This window comes from Nothobranchius furzeri, chromosome 3 (genome assembly GCF_043380555.1).
Source record: "Nothobranchius furzeri strain GRZ-AD chromosome 3, NfurGRZ-RIMD1, whole genome shotgun sequence".
NCBI classification, from domain to species: domain Eukaryota; kingdom Metazoa; phylum Chordata; class Actinopteri; order Cyprinodontiformes; family Nothobranchiidae; genus Nothobranchius; species Nothobranchius furzeri.
In genome coordinates this window covers 72,385,522-72,400,380 of record NC_091743.1, presented here as the reverse complement: position 1 = coordinate 72,400,380, position 14,859 = coordinate 72,385,522, and the positions used below count along the sequence as shown (strand labels likewise).

Here is a 14,859-nt window from a genome sequence, read left to right as displayed (position 1 = left end):
GTGAGGCAGTATGCATGTGCGTGGTCAGGATGGTACCACCTCTGCCTCAATTTGAGCCAGGAAAAACCCTGTTTAGGTTTACATTCAGTAATTTGAAACCATAAACGGCAATATACCACAGACCCCTGGTTTGACACTTCCTGTTTTTTAGCCAGCTGAATCATTTACAGGTCACCATAACGTTACTGTTCTCCAAGGCATTTGTACGCTATCACTGCAGAACCTGCAGCGTACACAACAATGTGCACAGCATGATCTAGGCCACACAATCAAATAAAGACACGGGTTATAAACTGTATGTGGTTGCATACATCCATAACTGTGAAGGTAAGTGCTTCTGCCTTGGGTTTACTAGCACAGGGAGGATCAATGCTAACAACATTAGCAGAGAGTTAGCATTTCAGACACGAAAAGGATTCCTGATATTAGCCTAGCATGTATCATCCTTTTGTAGCTCCAAGCACAAGTTTGTTAATGCACCCTCACATGCAATTTCAAACTTTAGTCTTTTTTTATGTGGCGCCTTAGATGTGGCCTGGATTATCCTGTTGACCGCTCTTCATGGCAGGTTCTGCAACAATCGCTTATCAAATCCAACAGAGAACACAGTTTTCTGCAACCCAGTGATTCAGCTGGCTAAAAATCAGGAAGTGTCAAACCAGGAGTCCATGGCTTTTAGTCTATTCTGCAGCTATGATGTGTGTGTTCTTTTGTATGAGTATGATCTCATGAAAGCAGCAAAGCAAAGAGAAAAAAAAAGTTGTTTATAAGCTAGTTTTTTTACATCCCACTTTCAGACTTTAAAATTCATTACTGATTGCTTTAAACTTATTTTAAGACTGTATTTGAAAAAGTGTTCACAAATGTGACTAGACGTATTTCTCTCTCACACACACACACACACACACACACACACACACACACACACACACACACACACACACACACACACACACACACACACGTTAAACTGGGAGAGGTGATGAAAATTGGCCCACTTTTCATCACTTGTCCAATTCAGTACGCAGCGCTGTTGACTTCCTGTGTCAGAAAATGCAGCTTTCAGCTCTAATCCACTGTGTTCACCTCCACTGCTTTTACAGCAGAGCATAAAGCGAGTCACAGAAAAATCGAAGGTGCTTCCAGCATCCCCAGTCACTAAATGAGTAAAACTGTCCTCCATTTATCTGCTGCCGTCTTTACACCAACAACCATTCAGCAATCACAAGTTTTCCCGTTTCATCCCTCCCTCCCCACTGGCTGAGTCATCTCTCTTTACTCCTTTTATGATCCATAAACAATATTGAAATATCTGATAATGGCACAATTTTTAAAACAACAAATCAGGTGTTTTATCTGTATTTAGATGCAGTCACATTCAGGGTTTTGCTACAAAACAAAAAATAAATACATACAATAAACATCAATCCGCACTAACAAATCCATGTAAAAAATGTTTAAGTGGTTTTAGGACAACAGGAAACTCCTCTTTGAGCCTGTCTTTATGAAACTGTTAGGGCTCACAATGGCCCAGGAGTAGGGCTGAAACCATATAGAAAAAAGAATATTGATAAAAAAGATTCATGTTGATCCATATTTTAAAAAATATAAAACATATATTTTAAGTGCAACCATGGCCATTTTATGTTATTCCTTATAATGGCATTTTTCGGGATTGTTGTTTTTTTTTCATAAAATCACAGAACACATTTTACATGCTTGTTTGAATTAGTATAACTCTGCAACTGCAGATTTTTAATAGAAGAAAAGTAGCATTTCTTCTGCTAATGCTATGCTTAGCCTCAGGATAGCATTAGCAGTAGCTCGGGCTAGCATGTTGTAGAAATCCTTCAAAAAGTTATTTTTCAGGGTTTTTGGACAAGATGATGTTGAAGTCCACCAGGTCTACAGCCTTAATAACAGTAACTGGCATCAAGGTAATTTTGTCATTTGAAAACGTTTTGCATTACATGATTTTGTTTTATAGACAGAGGACATAAACAATTAAAAAACATTCATCAAAGCAATTAAACTTAGGACCAAGCAGGTTCTTTTATACAGAACTTTTCTCTCCCCTTTTGTACTTGTTGACACCTCTCAAGACCCCCCTCCCACCACCTCCTGCTGTGTCTGACTTTAGAGAACCAAGCTTGTTGCCATGGAAACAATGCAAATCAGCCCCAACAGGCCAATTACCAAAGAGTGTAAATTAAAGTTGGACCGCTTTCATTTAATGGGCTTCATCCTGCCCGCCGTTTGGACTCACAAGGCCCACACTTCCATCCCTCTTGACCGACTACAGCAGTTTTTAACTCAGTAAAAGTGTGTTTCTGTGTTTGTGAGCTCTTAATAATTTGTGCGTTACTGGTGTTTGGCGTGTGAGGCAGCAACTAATGTGTGAACACCATCCACTCACCAGCTGCTGTGAACTCCTAGGCTGCCAAAGTGATTGGCTTGATTCACTGCAAACAGTGCAATCTCACCACGCTAGGTGTGTGTGTGTGTGTGTGTGCATGTGGGTGTGTGTTGGTGTATCCATCCATCATGTGTAGTAATATATCAGGTCAATTAAAGACAAACTATGGATCTCCTTTCATCGTCTGAGACCTTGTTATTTCTCCTCCGAGGGACCATGGAGTTTCATTACTGAACTCTGATTGCTGTGTGTGTGTGTGTGTGTGTGTGTGTGTGTGTGTGTGTGTGTGTGTGTGTGTGTGTGTGTGTGTGTGTGTGTGTGTGTGTGTGTGTGTGTGTGTGTGTGTGTGTGTCCCTCATCTTGTTTTGGAAAAATTATTCCTGGGTGTGCGGTTGTGTCTGTGTATGTCAGCTTTGTTGTTACAAGGCATTTATTGATGTTACTGCTTTGAAGGAAGATAACAGGCATTTAGACCCTAGTGTGTGTGTGTGTGTGTGTGTGTGTGTGTGTGCGTGCGTGCGTGCGTGCGTGCGTGTGTGTGGTAACAGCAGTGAGGCCAGCTTTCTAGTGGCTGTATACTGCCTGCCTGCTACCTGGACCTAATGAAGGAGAAATTCGATCCTGATGGCTGCATAACAAAAGAACAACCCTGCAGCATCAAGAACGTAGTAAAAGAAAACATTTCCTTCTAATAGGGCTTTTATTTTGTCGGGCTTGCTTGACTTCCTCCTCTGCTCCGCCTCATTGGCTGTGTGAGTTTGTGTGCCAACCTCCTCTATCGTAGACACTACCGTATATTTTACAAGTAAAGGTGCCGTATTTCTTGGGAAAAGCCGTTCAAGCAAGTTACATAAAAAATAACTACGGTATTTAAAGGTACAACCTCTTTCTTCAGGCTCCCTGTAGTCACAGAATCTGATGGCAGCAGAAGACGGTATAACACCTGCTTGTGACACACACTTGTACATTCACAAAGACTGGGATTCATCGACATCGGGAGGACTCTGCAACTTCTGTTTCTATATTTTAGATTCATTCACCAAGTTTCTGATGAAGTTTGTTTTTGGTGATTGAGGCTTGGTCTTCAGACGACCATCACACTTTCTTTTCTCACCTCTCTCTCGCACGCACGCACGCACGGACACACACACACACACACACACACACACACACACACACACACACACACACACACACACACACACACACACACACACACACAGTGTTACACATCCTGGCTGCTCACAGTTTTCACAAGTGTTGATTACAACTGCTACACTGCCACGCAAGTGAAAAAACGTGTGTGTGCGTGTGTGTGTGTGTTAATGTGTTTCTCATACACAAACGCTCACGTATGTTTTCGTTGCAGGCACAATGGAGTTTTTGCTCTTGTGAGTGAGGGTGAGGTCGGATCTGTATCTTTGTGATGAATAATCTGACAGTTTCTTCATGTCTGACGCTGGTTTTTAAGGACTTCTCACTTCATCTCGCAGACAGACTTCACACCCCTCGACTCCACCGTGACACGCATGTAACACCACCTCAGAATAGAGGCCTGTTACTAGGAAGGATCTGGGTAGTGCTGCGATATCCAGGTTGAGTTTTTCCAGTTTGTTGTGTTTTTGATAGAACTCTGTAACCGTCAGTATAATTAATCACGCCGAGCGAGGATGAGAAGCTCTACCATAGGTTGAACGGGGGCTAATAAACAGCCTCGGGGGAGCAGGCACTCCCATAAAACAGGGGCCATAATGTGGAGGTTAGGTGCACTGCTCAAGGGCATCTCAGCAGTGGATAATGAAGGAGTGAGATGGTGCCATAAGTCTGCCGCTGCTGTATTTTCATGGAGATTGGGAGGTGATCTGTTATTCAGTCTGTCTTATGTCTCATTGCTTTGACAGATCTGCTGATGAAGCGATCCGTCAGTCTGAAACAAACATCCACAGACTTCAGATTACAGCGTGGAGACAGAAATACACCAGAAACGCAGAAAAGTGAAAGGCCTAATTATATTTCTATTTCACTGCATAACAAACTGTAGTTTTGGCTCGTTGACGATGTTGTTGATGTAAAACTGTAACGTCTTTACTCAAATAAATGCTCAAGATTAGCAGAAAAAATAGAAGATAGTTTCAGACCTTTTTTAATATTTTTTAATATTTTTTTGCACTTTTAAAAAAATGTCAACATTTATGTTCAATAAAATGAAGTTGAAATGAATTCAAACCTTGAGGGTTGATCTGTGACAAAAAAAAATAAGGAAAATTGTACTCATTTTCTAAATTTCTTTGTAAAAATGTTATAAATATGTGTGTTTCTGTTTTAAACATCATAACTTCCTGAACAGCCTCTGTTCAGAGAAATAGAGTTAGCATTCTGCAGAGCCGACGTGCTAACAAGAAGCTAATGGTAAAGTTTAGAAAAACATTAACCCTTTGAATTTAGGAGCCTGGAGTTATAGTAAAACAGCAGCAATCTGCTTAAGAGTTTGATCCTGGATTAGCTAAATTAGACGTATAATGGAGAATATTCCTATTTGAATGTGCAGGGAGTCCTGACTGTAATTACAGGATTGTTCTTGAGTGTGCAGTCAGCTGGTGTTGAAACTTAATACCTAGTAAGATGGTATGAAAAGTAAAAATAAATGAATAAATAAATAGACAAACATTTCTCATCTACTCATACATGTGGTTGGGAGGAATGGTATAAATTGATGCTAAGCTTAGCTACTGTACAAAGCTAACGGCAGTTATCGTCATTTGGAAGCAGGGCTTCCTACATGTAAATACCATCGCTGTTGTGCTCCTTGCAAGTTTCAGCCCCAGCTCTGTTAGCACAGCCCTGATGAAAAGGGACTCGGGCAACAGACTGCACCTTTTACAATGCCGCGCCCCTTCATATAATCCGTGCACGTGCATGTGAACTAGAAAAAAGAAAAATTGGAACGTGATCTCTGGCTTTCGCTGGAGTCGTCTGATTAAAATGCCTCCTGGACGCCTCCCTAGTGAGGTTTTCTGGACACGTCCAATTGGTGGGAGAAGTAAAGACCCAGGACACGCTGGAGGGACTTTGTCTCTCACCTGGCTGGGGAACGCCTTGGGATCCCCCCGGAAGAGCTGGCCCAAGTGGCTAGGGAAAGAGAAGTCTGGGCTTCTCGACTTCGGCTGCTTCCCCATAACCCGACTTTGGATAAGCAGGAGAAAATAATTGGATGGATGGATGGATGGATGGATGGATATTATATGTATTACCGACCATTTGGTTTTAAAGAAAAATTAAAGTTAAATGCTTTTAAATGCTGTTTCTAATAATAAAAACATCATTTTTACAGCGTCCGGGTAACATTTAACAGTAATTCTGTAAAAAGCCTGGTTTATAGAAACCACGTTTCTGTAACTGAAGCCACATTTAGGCTTTCACTAGTAATTTTAGTTTATTCTTAGTAAACCAGGTAAATTAGGACAAACGCAGCTACAAAACTACTCAGCTCGTTTGTTGAATCAACAAAATTAAGGTCTTTCCCCATTTCATTCATTTAATATATATCTTGAGAATTTTGCATCTATAACCTTATTTCTAAGCATTTGCACAAATAAAATAACATCTTAGGAATAAAAACTAAATTTGGTATTATTGTAATGATGTTATGCTTATTTTCCACAGTTAAGCTCAGAACCCATCCCAATAAAACACAAGGAGAATGATTCATGATTAAACTGCTTATAAATCTAAACTTACTGTGTTCTGGTGTCTTTAACAGACATTTGAAGGTTGAATAATAAAATAACCACCAGCCTGTTAACATAATCTACTCTGCTGGGGTCAAAGGTGACTGGAGGTGAGGGTTGATGCTGGAAGGAAGCAAGGCCAACCCGTTGCTGCAACTTTGACTGTATTTTAATATAAATTTATGCTTATATATCTGATCTGTGGATGTGCTGCAGGAATGCAGATTTAAATCAAGCTCGTCTGACTTTTCTGAGCCGTGGTGGGAAGAGAAGAAGCTGGAGGCAGAAAGAGCTCAGTTTGTGATGCTCAGGTTGATATTAGCTTAAAGTTTCATTCAGATGTCAGGGCTGTGCGATAATCACATGTGTATTTTAGTCCTGACTCAATCACAAAAACAGTAACAGACAAAAAAAAAAGTTGCATTTCTAGTCACATTCTGCTTTGCAAGCGCACCATTATGCACTTTCACCTCTCCTGAAGTCAAAAGCACGCCTCATGCTCGGGGCTGTACATAAATGGTGCCTCTTTCCTATTCACTCTCTCTCTCTTTCTTTACATTTTTAATCACAATTGTCTATTTTTTGCCCATTTTAAATGTATTTTTAAATATATTTGTAAACATTTTCTAAATTATTTTTTATATTTTTACTTTTTTTGTGAAGCGCCTCGTGATTTTTATCTTGAGAGGCGCTATAGAAAAGATCGTCTTCTTCTTCGTCTTCATCGTCTTCTTCGTCTTCGTCTTCTTCGTCTTCGTCTTCTTCGTCTTCGTCTTCTTCTTCTTCGTCTTCGTCTTCTTCGTCTTCGTCTTCTTCGTCTTCGTCTTCTTCGTCTTCGTCTTCTTCGTCTTCGTCTTCTTCGTCTTCGTCTTCGTCTTCTTCGTCTTCTTCTTCGTCTTCTTCTTCGTCTTCTTCTTCTTTGTCTTCTTCTTTTTCTTCGTCTTCTTCGTCTTCTTCGTCTTCGTCTTCTTCGTCTTCGTCTTCTTCGTCTTCGTCTTCTTCTTCTTCGTCTTCGTCTTCGTCTTCGTCTTCTTCGTCTTCGTCTTCTTCGTCTTCTTCGTCTTCTTCTTCGTCTTCTTCTTCTTTGTCTTCTTCTTTTTCTTCGTCTTCTTCGTCTTCTTCAGGTTCACATGCATGCCAAGAAAAGTACATTTTCTTTTCCCCTGTGCTCCATTGTGCATGAGTATTGTGTCGGTATTACATACGATCCCCCATCAAGTAATCATGATAAACAATCATGATTTAAATAAGACCAAAAAAAATCTCCTTCTTAAAAAAAATCAATGATTCTTAACGGATGTCTTTACTTTACAACCTGTTTGAACTTACAGGGTTTCAACTGGCTGCTAGAAGGACTGATGACGTGATTTAAGGGAACATGCCTATTTACCAAAAGTTTTACCAGGCTGTTATTTAACGCCTCGAGTGTCCCTATAAAACAGCTCTGAACGGTTTGATGTAGAAAGGATGCACTCCCTTAAATGCTTCTATACTGCTTGGCTTGGCAGAACGACTAAGAAGTGGTGTCAGCCAAATCAGTATATACCCAGCAGGTGAATTAAAAATCCATTTTTATGGAGTTACACATTAGCCAACACTCATATTACCGTCCTTCACGTAAAATATATTTTATACGAAATGAGGAAGACGGAAAGGAAAGCCGGCACTGGGATGTAGTTTATAACCCCGGCTGAATTAAGTCTTAATAGAGTGCTGCGTTAGCCAACACTCACATTAGCATCCGCCTCCAATAACCAAGCGAGGGGGTTAAAGGAAATACGGTCAGAGGAGCTACTAAAGGAAGATTTACAGACTGGAGGTGAATTTAAAGTTCATCTTTATAGGGTAACATATTAGCCAACACTTACATTATCATCCTTCACATAAAAACATCCATTTATAGGAGACAAACTGGGAAAAGGGATTCAGATGAAGAAGCACTTAGAAGAAACATAAAGTTAAAAAGCTGATACTCATGGAGATATTTAAGGGAGGAGATGAAAGATGGAGCTATGGAGGATTTTTGCTGCTGATTCCAGAGATGAAGATGAACTTTAGGATCAGAGATAAATGACAAAACGATGACACACAAAGGAAACAACCGACAGGCTGAGCGTCGTTTACGGAGTGAAGGATGGGAAGAGAGAGAAATTATCCAAACTGAGCTGGATGATAAACTGTTCAAAAGTCTTGAGAAGCAGGAAAAAAGAGTGATGAGCAGGAAGATGAAGGAATAAGAGCAGAGGAGGAAGAGTTGGATGAGCAGGGTGGGAGCGTGATTGAATCCATCATTATCAAGGCCGTGTATAGTCTCAACACCTCAAGCAAAACAGAGTTCATTCTGGCTCGCCTACTCAATCTGGTCTTCACGGTGTTCTCCCAAATGTACCACGCTAGAGAAGACACATGGCTGATAGACGGCGATGAATTCCCCGGAGCATCCGGTTTTGGATGAAATGGCCTGAATCCTATTTTGAAAGACAGCTGCAGGATCAAGTGAAGCAAAACTTAATTTCTGTCGGATTCTTCTGGAAAATCAGAGAATCACAGAATCTGCAGACTCACAAATAGTGACAGTCTGACAAAGTTATAACCCACTGACATTTATCAGCTGCTCTCCTGTCACATTTACCACTTTAATGAGTCGTATTTGGGCGGCTGAAGCCGGAAATAGAGTTTCAGATATTTGGATTGTTGTTTTTCATCTGCATAAATCCAGTCAGGATAGTAAAAGTAGATAGAAAGTAGAGAGCAAGGAGAACTTTTTTTATTATCCAATTATTAATTATTAGTAAATTTAGGCCCTGTGAACATTATTTAATTTTTTGAATTCATCTAATTGCTTTTAGATCTAGTAAAAACTGGAGATTTGCTTGGTGTGTGTCTACATAAACCAGACAGGAGGGCTAAAATACAGGTAGATCATCAGGAGTCATGCTAACGACATCAAAATGCAGAGAAAGAAAATGTTTCTCTTTGCTAAAGATTCTCTCAGAAATCAGATGACCTTCACAGTTTCCTCTCTGATATAATAATGATAAATGGCCTGCACTCATATAGCGCCTTTCAGAGTCAGAGGACTCCAAAGTGCTTTACACTACAGCGAACCATTCATCCATTCACACACCGGTGGTGATGAGCTACAGTGTAGCCACAGCTGCTAATATCGGATCATGTATTGTAGCGTAGCATGCAGCTACTCTAATGTAACCATCATTAGCTTGTAACATGAGGCGTTGTCTGGAAGTGGCATGTGCCGTCTACAAGTAAAGACGATTAAAGCAGCAGCTCGTTCAGAAACGTTGCAACTTGTAGGTAATAAGGACAGAAAGACGTTGGGCTTCAGAAAACTAAAATCAAATGCTGGTTGTTGCCTTGGTAACAAAGTCATTCAAAATGCTTTCATAACAAACTCAATAAGTTATTAGTCTTCGTAACGTCACAACAAACTCGTGGCATTTGGGTTGAGCAGAGGTTTGAAGCTAAGCGCTACTTCATGGGTACTGAGTCGCATGAGCTGATACAGTAGTGACCTTTGAACTAGAGTAGATCAGAGGTAAACTTCATGTGTAATAAACATACTTTATTTTGTTTTTATCTATAGTAATGCATTTGTGATTAAAAAAGATGGAAACAGATGTTTTGTGCTATTTGGAGAAAAGGCCTGTGGGCACCAGGATGGTGACCCCTGGTGCTGAGGGTAATAGAATAGCTGTCACTACTGTTAATGTTAGTTATTTACACAAGTGGCTCACTGTTAATGTTAGCAGCTAACTAGCAAATGAGCTTCAGGAGGCGACTGTAGCTCCACCATGCAGATTTTGCACATTTCTCTGGAATGTTTGTAAAATGTTCCCAAACTGTTGTTCTCCGTTCCTTCGGTATCAGAAAGAATATGAATACACTTTGAGCATAGTTTTTTAAAGAGGTTGAGCTGGCTTTTGTTTAATCAAAGAAAGACAGAAAAGTTAAAATAAACTGAACCAAACCGAGGATTAATCACATTTCTGAAACTTTTCATTACCTCCCCTTCAGCACTTTCTAGGAGGGCCGTGTACTTTTCCCCAACTGGGTTTGTCTGAATTTTTAAAATTTAAAGCTGAACGCCTCAGAAAATGCTCATCAAGCTGAGAAGGTCTGTGGGTGGAGGTGGGGATGATGTGGAGTTAAAAACTAAAACCACCTTTCCCTTTCTTATATCGACTTACTGCTGACTTTACCTCTCAGCCAACATTTGGTCAACTTTCAATATTAAATATTGATTGTTTTAGGTTAAGAAAACATTCTACTGTGGATTGGAATATGGGATTCGGCCCAATCTTCCCACATCAGAAGGTTCTGGTTTCCTTAAATGATGTGTTGATTTGAAAACTAGCAAAGTGATTTGTAACTTTAACACAAAAGATCAAACTAAGTGGATTAAATGAACCAGATTGAATGGAAGTGCATGGCATTGCATTCAAATTGGAGCAAATTTGCTCATTTTATATTGAGGGAGAATTCTTTTGAAAATGGCTGCATTTTATTATGTAACGTGTAGCTACTTTACAGACCCTTTGAAATCATTAATTACGGTTAGATTTTTTACATGAGTGTAACAATGTTCTACATATGTCTTTAAACCCTCACACAAGCCATGTCTCAGACTTTCCCACACGCTGTAGTCCACTGGATTGCAGTCCAGACTTATGAATGCATGTTGTTGGTTATGACAATCCTACTGGATTAAATAATTGTTACTGGGCTACGTTTGACCACCTGTTCACTTGTTAGGTTAGACAAAAACAAAACCACATTTATTAATTGTAAATTTGATCCAAATGCTGAGACAGATAAAAAAAAAGAAAGAGATCATTAAAGAAATGAGTCACATTTGACCAGTTTCTGAAAGACTAATTATTCTCCTGCATTAGAAAAATAAACACAAGAAAAGCTCAGACTAAACACTCAGTGAGATGAGTGGAGGGAGAAATGCTAGAAAACAGACAGATAATGGGTTTGATGGGGAGGTCTGAGAAGGACCGTGGATGTTAACGTGAACAGAAAGGTGAACACAGAAGGTGTGGAGACAAACACACAGCGGCACATACAGCCAACACGGCCTGCAGCCAGCAGGCTGTGGAACATCTGTCATACCTGTCTGCTTCAATCCATCACTCACGCACACACACACACACACACACACACACACACACATACACACACACACACACACACACACACACACACACGCATGCACACACACACACACATACACACACACACACGCATGCACACAGATGTGCGTGCACAAACACACGTGCACACGCACGCACACACACACTCACACTCACGCACACACACACGCACACGCATGCACACAGATGTGCGCGCACAAACACATGTGCACATGCACGCACACACACACACACACTCACGCACACACACACACATGCACGCACGCACACACACACAGGCACCCACACACACATGCATGCATGTTTCTACTCACACACACGCACAAACACACACAGACGTCTGTGACAGCTCAACTTTGGCTGAGGAACACATGCTCCTTTCTGCTCAGCTTTACACACAAACACAAAGAAATGACCACCACCTCTGTTCTGTTTCACTTCACATCAGCAGCACCCCCCCCCCCCCCCCCCCCCCATCCTCCTTCCATCTCACTTATCTCAGTCTTCCTGCTCTCGGTATTTCTCAGACTGTTTCCGTTTCCAAGCATTTCAGTTCTACCGAGCTCATCTCACAGATTCCTTTGTCTGCCTTCACCCGTAGGAACAGTTGCTCCATTTGGCCTCCCGTGTTCAGCAGCATACGACTGCTCATCTGCTGCCACTTAAATCTCTAGAATTAAAAATTGACGGGTGTGAATGGAAGTGTGCCGTAAGTCTGGGAATCAGGAGAATTTTGGTGTGGCAGGCTGGTATGTCACAGTTAAGAAGACAGTAAAAAGTAGATGAGCAGCAGATGAAACACGTCATTTACTCCAGATCAGATAATCTCAGATTAATTATCACAGATGTCAGTTGTTGCAGATTAATGAGCCATTTTATAACATATGTTTATTGGCCCTTTGGGTGGGGTGGGGGGTAGTTTTGTAAATGTGTAGAAATAGAGCTGAGATCAAAGTGAAGTTAAACTAGAGAAAAGTGTGTGTTTAGTGGGACATGTGGGACATATGGGACATGCGGGACACGCTCCTGATGATAAAATCACTAATTCTGTGTTTCTAAAGCTAATTGTGAAGATGTTTTTCAGATGCAACAAATTAAATATCATTTTACAACTGGGCAAGAAGCAGGAGACCCCAGAATCAGAGTTTTCAAATTTAAATTTACTTTTGGAAAATTTAAGGTCATCCTGCTTTTAAATAAGTAATGTATCTGAAACCAGTGATACCAGTAAACCTGCCACCAGCTAGCTAACAGCTACATCATGACCCATCTCTAAACTTCCGTTCATCTCCAAGATCTTGGAAAAGGTTGTGGCTAAACAACTCACAGCTGCTCTTGAAGAACATGACATCTATGATAGCTGCCAGTCAGGTTTTCGTAGAGCTCATTCTACTGAAACAGCTCTTCTTAGGGTCTCTAATGACCTTCTGACTCACATGATGCAGAGGACTGTTCTGTTCTGGTCCTGCTGGACCTGACTGCAGCCTCTGATATTGTTGACCATCACCTGCTACTGGAGAGGCTGAGAGACTGGGTAGGCCTATCAGGAACTGCTCTGGAGTGGTTCTCCTCTTATCTTTCTGAGCGCTCCTTCCCTGTGGCTGTCTCCATTTTAGGTCCTCCACCATCTCCCTCACCCATGGTGTCCCACAAGGTTCTGTGCTGGGGCCTCTGCTCTTCCTCCTCTATCTGCTTCCTCTTCAGCACATCCTGAGCTCCTTCAAAGGAATCTCCTACCATCTTTATGCAGATGACATCCAACTTTACATCTTCTTTAAGCCCCATGCGATGTCTAAGCTGCAGCTGTTACACACCTGCTTAGACTCTATTAAAACCTGGATGGCTGGGAGCTTTCTACAGCTGAATGAAGATAAGACTGAGATCCTCATCTGTGCCCCATAGCTGGTTCCCAAAGTCAGAGACTCTCTTGGTCAGCGTGCTTCTCACACCAAACTATCTGCCAGGAATCTTGGCGTGACCTTTGACCCAGCCCTCACCCTGGATTTTCATGTCTGTTATCTTGTTCGCTCTTCTCTCTTCTATCTCAGGAACATTGCTAAGCTGAGTCCCATTCTGTCCCACTCTGAACTTGAGACTGTTCTCCACACCTTCATCTCCTCACGCTTAGATTACTGTAACTCTCTTTTCACGTGTCTGAGCAGAACCTCCCTGAACGTCTACAGGTGGTTCAGAATGCCTGTGCTCAGCTTCTTACCAGGTCCTCCAAACACACCCACATCACCCCGCTTCTCCTCCAGCTTCACTGGCTGCCAGTTAACGTCAGGGTTCATTTCAAGATCCTGGTTCTGGTCTTTAAGGCCTTACATGGACAAGCACCATCATACAAATGTAATAATCAGTATGAATTTAACATATGTGCAATACCTGATGAACATGTCTGTGTCCCTTATTTATAATAGTGTTGGAAACACACGTTTTGTCTTTATTCATTGTTTTCGTGGTTGAAGGTAAAACAGTAAATGGCCTGTATTTGTATGAATGTGTGGCCCCTAGACTCTGGAACTCTCTCCCGCTGAGCCTGAGATCAGAGGACTCAGTGTTCTCCTTTAAAATGCAGCTGAAGACTCACCTGTTCAGGCTTTGGTGGGGCCTGCTGTTCATGCTGCTTTTTCTACCAATTCTGTCTTTCTCAAGATCCCACAATGAAATTTTCTTATTCATTTTTGTCTTCATTCACATTTTTAACTCAAAATTTTCACTTTTTAATCACTATTTTTTTTAACAAAGAACAATAAGAGTCAAATGAAGTGTTTAACCCTTTGATGCATAATGGTCACTACAGTGGACAGGTACTCAAAATTGTTATTTTATTTTATTTTTTGCTTGTGCTCCTGTCCTGTTTAGCATTTTTATGTATGTTGTGAAGCACTTTGTGATTTTATCTGTGAAAAGTGCTATATAAATAAAGTTTTACTTTACTAACTTACTATTAAGCACAACTGTTGAAGACTTTATTGCATTTGAGCCCCTCCATTTGGACTTCAGCAAGTCAAGCCAACATATTTCAGGTTCAGACGCTGTCGACTGAGGTGGACATGTAATAAATTATTTGTAAATTATGAAATGTTACAAAAAATATGTGTTGAAATTTGTTTCATTCACACCTAAAGATTAATGAAAAAATTGTTAAAAAAAATCATGGTTGAACATTTCATAATTCATGCATCAAAAGGTTAAATGCTGAAAGCTGCTGAAGACCTGTGCTGTTTGATGAACTGAGAAAATAAATCATAGTGATTGGCCAAATTCAAATCTGAAGAAGCAACAAAACTAAAGACCAGGATGCTTAAAATCTAACATCATAGCTCAAAACTGGAACACATCGAAACCTAAATCACAGTAAAAGGCAAAACTGATGACTCTCGTGAACTTTGAATGATGTCTCTAGGTAGACGTAAATACAAGCCATTAGCCTTTTAAGAGCACAGAGATTAGCTTAATATCTGAAACATTTGAAGGTTTCTACAGTTACTTCAAATGGACCAAAGTAGTCCACCAACAGCTGAATGTCCTAAAA

General features: G+C 40.7%; 1 protein-coding gene across 17 annotated transcripts in view; it reads right to left on the bottom strand.

The window, feature by feature from the left end:
• ptprt (protein tyrosine phosphatase receptor type T) overlaps positions 1-14,859 on the bottom strand; it is a 345,765-nt gene that overhangs the window by 210,270 nt on the left and 120,636 nt on the right. The gene's annotated exons all lie outside the window — the stretch shown is intronic.